General features: G+C 40.4%; 1 pseudogene across 1 annotated transcript; it reads right to left on the bottom strand.

The window, feature by feature from the left end:
* Window positions 1-1,201: 1,201 nt before the first annotated feature.
* On the bottom strand, window positions 1,202-8,814 carry LOC117253205 (natterin-3-like; annotated as a pseudogene). The gene is made up of 3 exons (XR_013492105.1): window positions 8,591-8,814; window positions 5,574-5,648; window positions 1,202-4,180 (listed from the first exon to the last, which is right to left on the bottom strand). The product of XR_013492105.1 is annotated as a natterin-3-like (transcript).
* Window positions 8,815-9,212: the final 398 nt, after the last annotated feature.

The raw sequence follows: 9,212 nt of genomic DNA, 5'->3' as shown, positions 1-9,212 counted from the left end.
GGCATCAGTCAGAGTGTAACATCATGCACTAGGCTTCTCATTACCTCAATTTCATCGTTTGTACAAGTGACAGCCTGTGCCAGTGCATATTGTGTCCCTGATGGGGATCACACAATATCATGTCCCTAACCTAACCCTAGACCTAATTCTAAACCAAGTCTCAACCCTCAAACAGGCCTTTGAAAAAGTGAGGACCGGACAAAATGTCCTCACTTGTTTGTTGGTCCTCACTGTGTAGCATGTACAAGTACTCACACACACACACACACACACACTGAACAGGTTTTGATATATGAGAGATGAACAATCTCGCCAAGTTTTGTTGAAGTCAATATAACAATTATATGTCATAGCCAATTGTTTGGTTCTGTGAAAAAATGTTTCAACAGACATTCAAAATACACCGGGTTCTGTTAGGTCTCTTAAGACAGGTTTAAAGAGTAGCCACTGCTTGTCTAGCACTCCTCTCAGTTCTGTACAAAACATAGTTGCCGAATTTAATCCTTTAAAAACGTACATCCCACAGATGGACGTGTTAGACTGTTGTTTGCATGATGCGGTTTTAACAGATATAAAAGGCATAGTAGCCAAAGTGCTTTCTTTTTGCAGGAAAAATCTAGCTTCTGTCTTCCCTCTCATCAAGTCATGATCGTACGTTGCCTTGCCTTACATGTTGTGCAAACTTTGTTGTAATTACGCGGGTATTTCCTGGTAATGTTGCATCATTTGCCTTATCCTGTGTATAAATCAATCTAAAATAAAAACCATAAAAGCTAGAACATTCTTTTTTGCAGCAGCAGCAGAACGCCAAGGTTTTCCATCATTATGGCATTACCTTTTATCTCACCTTACATGTGGTGCAAATGTAGTATTTTGCAGTAATTTCCCCAGGGATTTCTCCGTCATGGCCGTAGGAAATGCTATTTGCATAATTCTGTATATACTGATCTTTGATAAAAAACCGTAAGTTGAAACATTTATTCATTAACCCTTTAGCATAAGTTGTACAGATTTTTAGTATGAAGCATTTGAAGATACTGTAATGGCATTACAATAAGCAAAAATAGCAATGCAGGCACTGGCTGACCAGTTGTACTGCAGAGCTCAAAGAGTTAATTTCATTATCAGAGATACTAATTTTCAGTTATGTCTCAGAAAGTGTAATTACACTGGGTTTATTGTAAATACGCCAAGAGATCAGTTTTAGAAGGTAAGCTCTTTATATTCACATGAACAACATGTAGACCTTTTGCAGTGTTAATTATACAGAGGCAGCAATAAGGAAACAAAATATTTACTTTGGTACATCAACAGGTGATTAGGTATGCACACAGATGTTATAACAAATTAACTGAACAAAAACATAAAGGCAAAGCAGAGCTCAGTAAATAGGTTTAGCAGGATGCAGTGTGATGGCATGGTAAATGTAAATTACTCTGAATAATTGGTAATAATATATACTGTGTCACATGTAAAAATTAGCCCTCAGAGGTCATGATCACCCAAAGGCCCATAGTACGAAAAACCACAATGAAGACAGAAATATTATGTAGATTAAGAGGAAAAAGACAAATATAGATATATAATCAGTCACTTCCCATCAAATAGGCTAAGCCTTCTAAAATGTAATCAAGGATATCATCTGTCAATCACATACATATACTGTAAAATAAAGATGAACAACACAAGTAAAACCAAAACATCTCAATCGCCCCCTGATGGCTGGCTGCAGTATTGTTTATAAACCCCGCCCCCTCCATGTTAGCAGATGGAACATGGGTCAAACTAAAAGATCAAAGTACATGTCAAATACATTTTAGGTAGTTCTTGTCGCTCAGATATTTGTTCAAGTGTTCATTTTTCCGAAGAAGTTTGGTTTTAATTGGTTATTTGATGTTAAAAAAAGGGGACTGAGGTCATGATTGCTAATTGGGATGTTGAGACGGGTGTATGGCCGGGAACTCGACACCACGGAGATCGCAACTGTGCAGACTCTGGGTCCAAATGACGTCAGCAGCATAATAATATCTGGAGGATTTTAGCTTCATTTTTCTATTGTGGAGGTAAGTTGAGACGTTTTGTCCATCTTTATATCCACTCCGTGGATGCTTTGTGGTATGATTTGCGGCAAACAGAAAGTGAATTAACATGGCATGGCTTGGTTTAACAACATGCCGCAGTTGTGACAAAGTTCCTTCCCAAAAGTCTGATGCAGGTTCCAGCAAATCGAAGGTATGCCGTACCATCATAACAAATTAATGATAGAAACAAGACAAACAGTACTTAGAGAGGAAGAAAGAAGTTTTATCACCCGTGGAATAATGGAGATTTCATGTCACGAGGAAATACCTCAGCATTATCAGGGCAGAGAACTTATAGCATGGCAGAGTAGAGTACACAGTAACTTATATTGCAGAGCTTCTTTTTTATGGGATCGAACAGTCGATGTTTCTAAGGTAACCCTGCACTGAAAATCTGGAAACATGTCAACGCGCACACCTTTGAAGATGAGTTCCTTTTATTTTAGTAGGGTTGAAGGATCCTCATTTTATTCTGGATCTTGATGAAGTTGAACAGGATTGGCCTTTGACTGGCTACATAATCCTGTCAACGTGCAGTGGCAGAACGGTGAGCCAGCTTGATGATTTCCAAAGTTAGGAGGTTCTCTTTACCAAGAAAAAGTGGTATCAGCTGGTTTGTAACACCAAGAATATCCTGGCCCTCAGCTTGTTCAGAAACATGCAGGAAGCAAGGATTATAGGGCAGACTTCAATTCTTCTTCAACCTTTTCCTTCACGCAGGAGTTTTCTTTCTTCAGGGTTCTGACACGTTTTTGCAAATCTGATATTAGAGCTGACGCAGAGAGCAAGTTTTGGGGCTTGATCACAAAGTGTGGACTGTGATTTGTGAACTGAATTTAAGTTCCTTTAATTAAGATCCATTTTTGAGTCAAAGTGGGAAGGCATATCAGACTTCAATTTGCTGTGTGGAGTTCCAGATGGTTTGATTAGAGACCAGAACTTGGTCCATGGCAAAGGACGAGACTTTTGTCAACAACTTGTTACTACAACTTTTGTTGTGCAGGTCAGGTCTGTAGATTCTTGTTTAACAGTGTAACAATTGGAGATGACCAAATCAAAAGATTAATTCTTAAAGGCAACTCAAAGTAATTCATGGTGAAAACTGAGGCCACAGCAAACGCTCACACAAACACCACTGCGGAATAAAGAAGTCATCTCAATATGACTTCTTTATTATTCTTTCATTGACAGGGACTTTAGGGTAGAGGTTCACAGGGATCCACCACACCACAGACCTTTCCAATTTGGACGCTTTTATAGGTCCCAGAGATGGACGTCCATGAGGTCTCACCGTTTCTGTAGGTGCGGCAGATGCGTGCCGTGTAAGGGATGGCTGCCCCGTACTTATATGCCACCATTCTGACAGTGCTCTGGTGCTTTGGTGGGACAGTATGCTGAATAGAGACAGTGTAGTCGGTTGCCTCCACATAAGTGGTCCCCTTGGTCAACTGATAGGTTGTCGATGCACTAAACTCGATTTCTGTAGAGCCAATTAGGGGGATTCCAGCAGTGATGGTAGCCCGGACTCCCACTGTGAGGGAAAAGCTGTGGTCCCACCTTTGCTCAACTTGAAATTTCTTCGATAGGGTGATAGGTCCTGTACCAATACTCATCACCTTCCCAGGGAAGGAAGAAGACCTTATGTTTAACATTTACATTCCCGAGACCATACATGTTCTTCGCAACATATATGTCTTCAGGTCCGGTCTTAACTGAATTCTGAGGGACTGAACCGTAGGAGCCATCCTTCCATTCCAGAAACTCAAAGTTGTCTTTGTTCACCAGGATCTCAAATGTGGAGGCTTGATACTCTTTGCCTTCACAGGGGTAGAGGCAGTAAGGACCCTTGTCAGGGTTGTAGAAGCCAGCGGCGCACTTATATTTGGCAACATAGTCGGTGCGTCCAACATATCCGTTGTAGATTGAAACTGCTCCTTTGGGAATAGTGCCGTCAAAAGTCTGCCACTCCAGGTTGGTTTGATCAATCTTGGAGGAAGACTGGTTCAGGTTGTTCTGAATCCCAGTAATAAGTTGATCTGTCGGTTCTATCGCAGTAATATTAGGAACCTTGTCCTCAAGATCTGGGTTCAATGACCGGACTGTATAAAAGAAAGAAAAAGGGCACAGAAGGGAACAATGTTTAAGTGTAAACCAAATGACATTTCAGTCACCAAGAGATGTACTCCAAATGCTTTTTAGGCTAAATTTGAAATAACTGTGTCATAGGGCAAAACGAAAACTGGAAAAAGGAGAGTGAAAAGCAAAACCTTTACCATTAAATAATTTTTACATCACTTATTACATTTTCTTGCTCCCTTGTGATAAATGAGGACTGTGTTGGAGGTCTGACTGTGTCTGCTAAACCCCTTGAAAAACAGCCATTGTACAACCATAGCTTAATATGGTTGTACAAAGAGGTCTGTTCAGGCTGTTCTCACAAATTTCATATATGTTCTCCAACGAAAAGCAATGCACCCAACTTCGTACATATCCCACACATTTTGAAAGGCTGCGATCACGTGACCAATGCACTGACGGCAGTAGACAATGAAGCAGTCCCGAGCACTTGTAAGATGGCAGCTTGGGGTGGTGGATGAAAAAAACAAACGGACTTTCGCTCAGGATTTTACCCTGGAGTTGCATGTTCAGACCCCTGTGAACTTTGAGTGAATTTTGAGTTATTTTAAGGTACATCCTCACCATGTCTCTTTTCCTAACCCTAACCTCAGTAACTTTACTTGCCTAAACCTACCCCTAACTTTACGTAAATTATGTAACTGTACCTTAAGGACGTAACGTCATTCATGGGGTGCAAATTCGTAGGATATCCTGTGAACCGTTCTATGAGAGTACGTTGGTCTCTGTCTTGGTTGAGCTCCGTATTTCTTGTGTTTAAGCACAGTGCAAACACTTTTTCCAGCCTTTCTATATCCAAAAATCCAACAACAAATGAACTTGATTGCATGTTTAACTGCTGTAAAATAAGCTGCAATGGTTAGCGTGCCAAGCTAATTAATAGTGTTACTTAAGGGCATATCATTAGCTGACTTGTGGAGTTACAAGTAACCTAAAAACAATCCCATTCATGACAATTTTGATTTTGGGGATGTTCACACTCCAGCAACCCATCCAACATTACTCAAGAAAGCTTTATGTTGGCAAAACACATTAGTTAGTCCTAACAGGAGAAGTTAACATTTTTTCAAGTCTCTAAACAGTCTCAGTCAACATCTCTACAGTTTTATAAGATTGGTTGAAGAATAGTTTAAAAAAAAAAGACCTAGATTGTTTTGTTATCTAAATTTTACATTCTTCAGTGGTAAAGCAGATGAATAGTACCCCATGTTCTGTTTTTGATGCCAAATGTACCGTCGTTGTTGTGGCTCCATAGAATTTCTTTTGTCCCTCTATTTTCAAACTTTTTTTTATTTTGCTGTCTACATTTTTTTTTTTGTGAAAGCTATTTCTATCCTTATCCAAGCGTTGGTTTACCTGGTTCGTCGTCCTTCTTCTCACAGCTGTTGAGGCTGTCTGAGGATGGAGCGTGCAGGGCCATCAGCAGCAACACTGATGGAACACAGGAAAACATCACAGTCATTTAGCCTTTCACCAGTTTGTCACAATAAACCAACTGTAAAATCCAGCCTTGGTGAAAACAAAAAACTGCTCATGTTGGGGCTTACATTGTGTTGTTTACCTTATTGTTGTTTTATTAATATATAAGTACTAGTCCATAGCCATTGGTAGCTTTGTCACCTTCTACCTATGCCAATCCTCAATGCCTATGTGCAGTTTCACATAGATTGACCACGTCAGTGAGTAGAAAAACGTGGGACAGACAGAATGACTGACTGACAGAATGACACACTGACAGTTTCAGTGATTATGTACAGCATACCATACCATGACTTAGTCATACCAAACATTAGAAAACAACACCAACATTGGTCCACAGGGGGAGCCACAGCGATCGGTCGCATTTTAGCCATTTTGAAGCATTTTTCTGTTGTTATAGCGCCACCCAGTTGCCAATTAGAGTTAAATTTCTCCAGTCACCTTGAGGCGTCCTGTTCTACATATCTACCAAGTTTAGTAAAAATCCATATGGCGGTTAGGCCTAGATAAGAAATGAGCTCTCTAGCGCCCCCATTTTGTTTGATGGGGTCAATAATGGAGGGGTCCCCTCAGATTATGTGTGGTCATATGCCTACAAAGTTGCGTGGTGATGGGTGAAACCCTTGAGATGTTATACACCTTTATGTGATGAGCCACGCCCTCCGCAATATTCATTGCCTTATAGAAGCTCAGTTTTAGTAAGTTTTCCAACTTTTGCCAAGAGGGAACTTTAGATATTGGTCCCTAGATTATGTTCACCCAGTTTCATGCAGATCGCTCAAACTTCCTAGGAAGAGATCCATTTGAAGTGTTTTTCAAACAATTCAAAATGGCGGAAAATCTATATAAGCGGAAGTTATGGGTTCTTGAGGCAAATGTGTTCCTCATGAGGAGAGGCATCTCTGTGCAAAGTTTCATGTCTCTACCACATACGGGGCATGAGATATGCCCATTCAAAGTTTGACATTTCAATGGGTTGCTATAGCTCGTTTGCTTTCACTTTCACACATCCACCTTTATAGTACATACACTCATATCCTTGCATCATTCATCATATAATTTCATAGATGGACTTCACAGTTGCTGAGGGTTAATGATGCACACCTGGGGACACTCGTTAGTCTGTTTCGATTGGCTCGTTTGAGAGGAACTGCGCCTCGCCTGGAAAGTAGACAAGAGCAGGCGGCTGCAGCAGGGGGTGGTGACAGAAAGCTGCGGTCAAGTCGGACATTTTCCAGCAGCCTTCAGTCCATACAGGAAGTCACAGAAACACTCACATCCTGTCAGATACGATGTCAGTTTATTAAAATATTGTCTTATATATCAGTTTGTTTTCAGTCTCCAATTGTTTTAATTATGATAGATTGATTTATTAAAATGCTTTACAAGTTATGGGTTCTTGAGGCAAAAGTGTTCCTCATGAGGAGAGGCATCTCTGTGCAAAGTTTCATGTCTCTACGACATACGGGGCATGAGATATGCCCATTCAAAGTTTGACATTTCAATCGGTTGCTATAGCGCCCCCCTTTGGCCAATTGATGTAATATTGCTTCATTGGCATCCTCCCATGACCCTCTACCACTGTGCCAAATTTCACATGGATTGACCAAGTCGGTGAGGAGAAAAACATGGAACAGACACACACACAGAGTTTTCGTCATTATATAGTAAGATAATCATATTGCTGTTGCATCACAAATCTATTAACATTAACGCTATAGATTTTTCTTTCTCCCAGCCACACGTCCCAGAGCCAACTCTGTGTGTGTGTGTGTGGGCGATGTGTGTGTGTGTGTGTGTGTGTGTATATTTATGTATCTCTATGTGGGGTGGGAGGGTTGGGTTTTCTCTTTTCTTTTTTGCTTTCTGTTTTCTTTGTTGTTTTTAACCTCTGTGAGGCACTTTGTGTTACTGTTGTATGAAAAGTGCCATATAAATAAAGTTGATTTGATTTGATTTGACACTCTGTACTCGTATCTGCCCGACTAAGGCATCTCAAATGGCAGCTGCGTACACTGGATTTGTCAAACTGTTCACATCATTGCTTCACAGACTAAAGTTCATCCGTTTATCTAATGATTATATAATCTACCAGAGGGGCTGTTTAAAAACAAAGATATCTGCTTGTGTTTAGTTTCTAATTCATGCTTTCTTTATGTGTGCACATCAGGGACAAGTCAGAGACATGTGTGTTTGTTCATTCATGTTTATCCATTTTTGCAAGTGCACTCTTCATATATCAAACGTGAGAGGTCATATCGTATTTTACACAATGATATCAAATTCATAACACTTCCTCCTTTTCATCTTTCTGCCACGGGGGTCACAGTTTCTCATGTCTACAGTTTTTGAGCGTACGCCTGGGTCAGAGCTGCCGTGGAGGACCGCACATTTTCCTGTCATGTTTTTATAAATCCCAAAGTTTGCGTAGAAAGTGGCGTACACCACCTTCTGTGCGTACGCCGGGTTTATAAATGAGGACCCTGGTCACAATGTCAGAACATCAAATGCTGAGCTACTGATGCAGCTAAAAGCAGTGTTTGTTTTCAAGAGCAGAAAAAAAACAAGACTTTGATCATGTGAAGATGAACATCTTTAGATTGTCTGTTCAAGGGAAATTGTTTTTTCAGTTAGGAAGTTCGGTAACACTGAGTCTGATAGTCAGTGCAGACACAGCAGGTGGGTAAGTGACACATTTGATCAGTTTAACGATTGAACACTGAACTAATTAAATACATTTTCACCAGGTCCCGTGTATCTTCATTTGTTTCATACTGCTGCCACACTGTGAATCAATATATTGCCTCAGAAAGTCCTTTCTACTTCCAGCAATCTGACTCACCAACACATACAATACACACAGACAATTAATGGGGAAAATTGCAAAAACTTACGGTCACAAGGCAGGCAAGGGTCGAACGTCCAGGGATCAGGCAGAGGCTCAGGTAGACAGGCTTGAGCAGGGTTCAAGATGGTTACAGAGGCAGCAGGTGCATGGCAGCTTTACCACACTGTCTGACTGAGCTAGAGAGGCTGATATAAGTAATACACGGCTGATTAAAAAAAAAAAAAAAAGGTGCAGGTGGGGAAGCTCAGATAAGGCATTGTTGTTCATCGAGTTTCATTCTCCCTGGACTGAAGACAAGATAAGATAAGACACACCTTTATTGATCCCACAATTGAGAAATTCCAGCCACTCCCATATTCTTGATGATGAACTGACATGCTGTATGTCTGATGCTTAAAATGATAAGCACAGCATTGCAACATGCTTATTACGCTATTACATAAGTTAAATGTGATTATTCAAGTTAAACAACAAAAATTCAAACAATCTGATTCAAATCCAGTTTTTAAAACATTCAGATTCTAGAACGTACCACAGTCTTTTAAGGTAGCTGTAATTAAACCTCTACTAAAAAAGCCCACCCTGGATCCAGAGGTGTTAGCCAACTATAGACCAATCTCTAATCTTCCCTTTATGTCAAAGATCCTTGAGAAAGTAGTCGCAGACCA

The sequence above is a fragment of the Epinephelus lanceolatus genome, chromosome 9, assembly GCF_041903045.1.
Source record: "Epinephelus lanceolatus isolate andai-2023 chromosome 9, ASM4190304v1, whole genome shotgun sequence".
NCBI lineage: Eukaryota > Metazoa > Chordata > Actinopteri > Perciformes > Serranidae > Epinephelus > Epinephelus lanceolatus.
The sequence above is the reverse complement of the archived record's forward strand: the minus strand, read 5'-3'. Positions and strand labels throughout refer to the sequence as shown.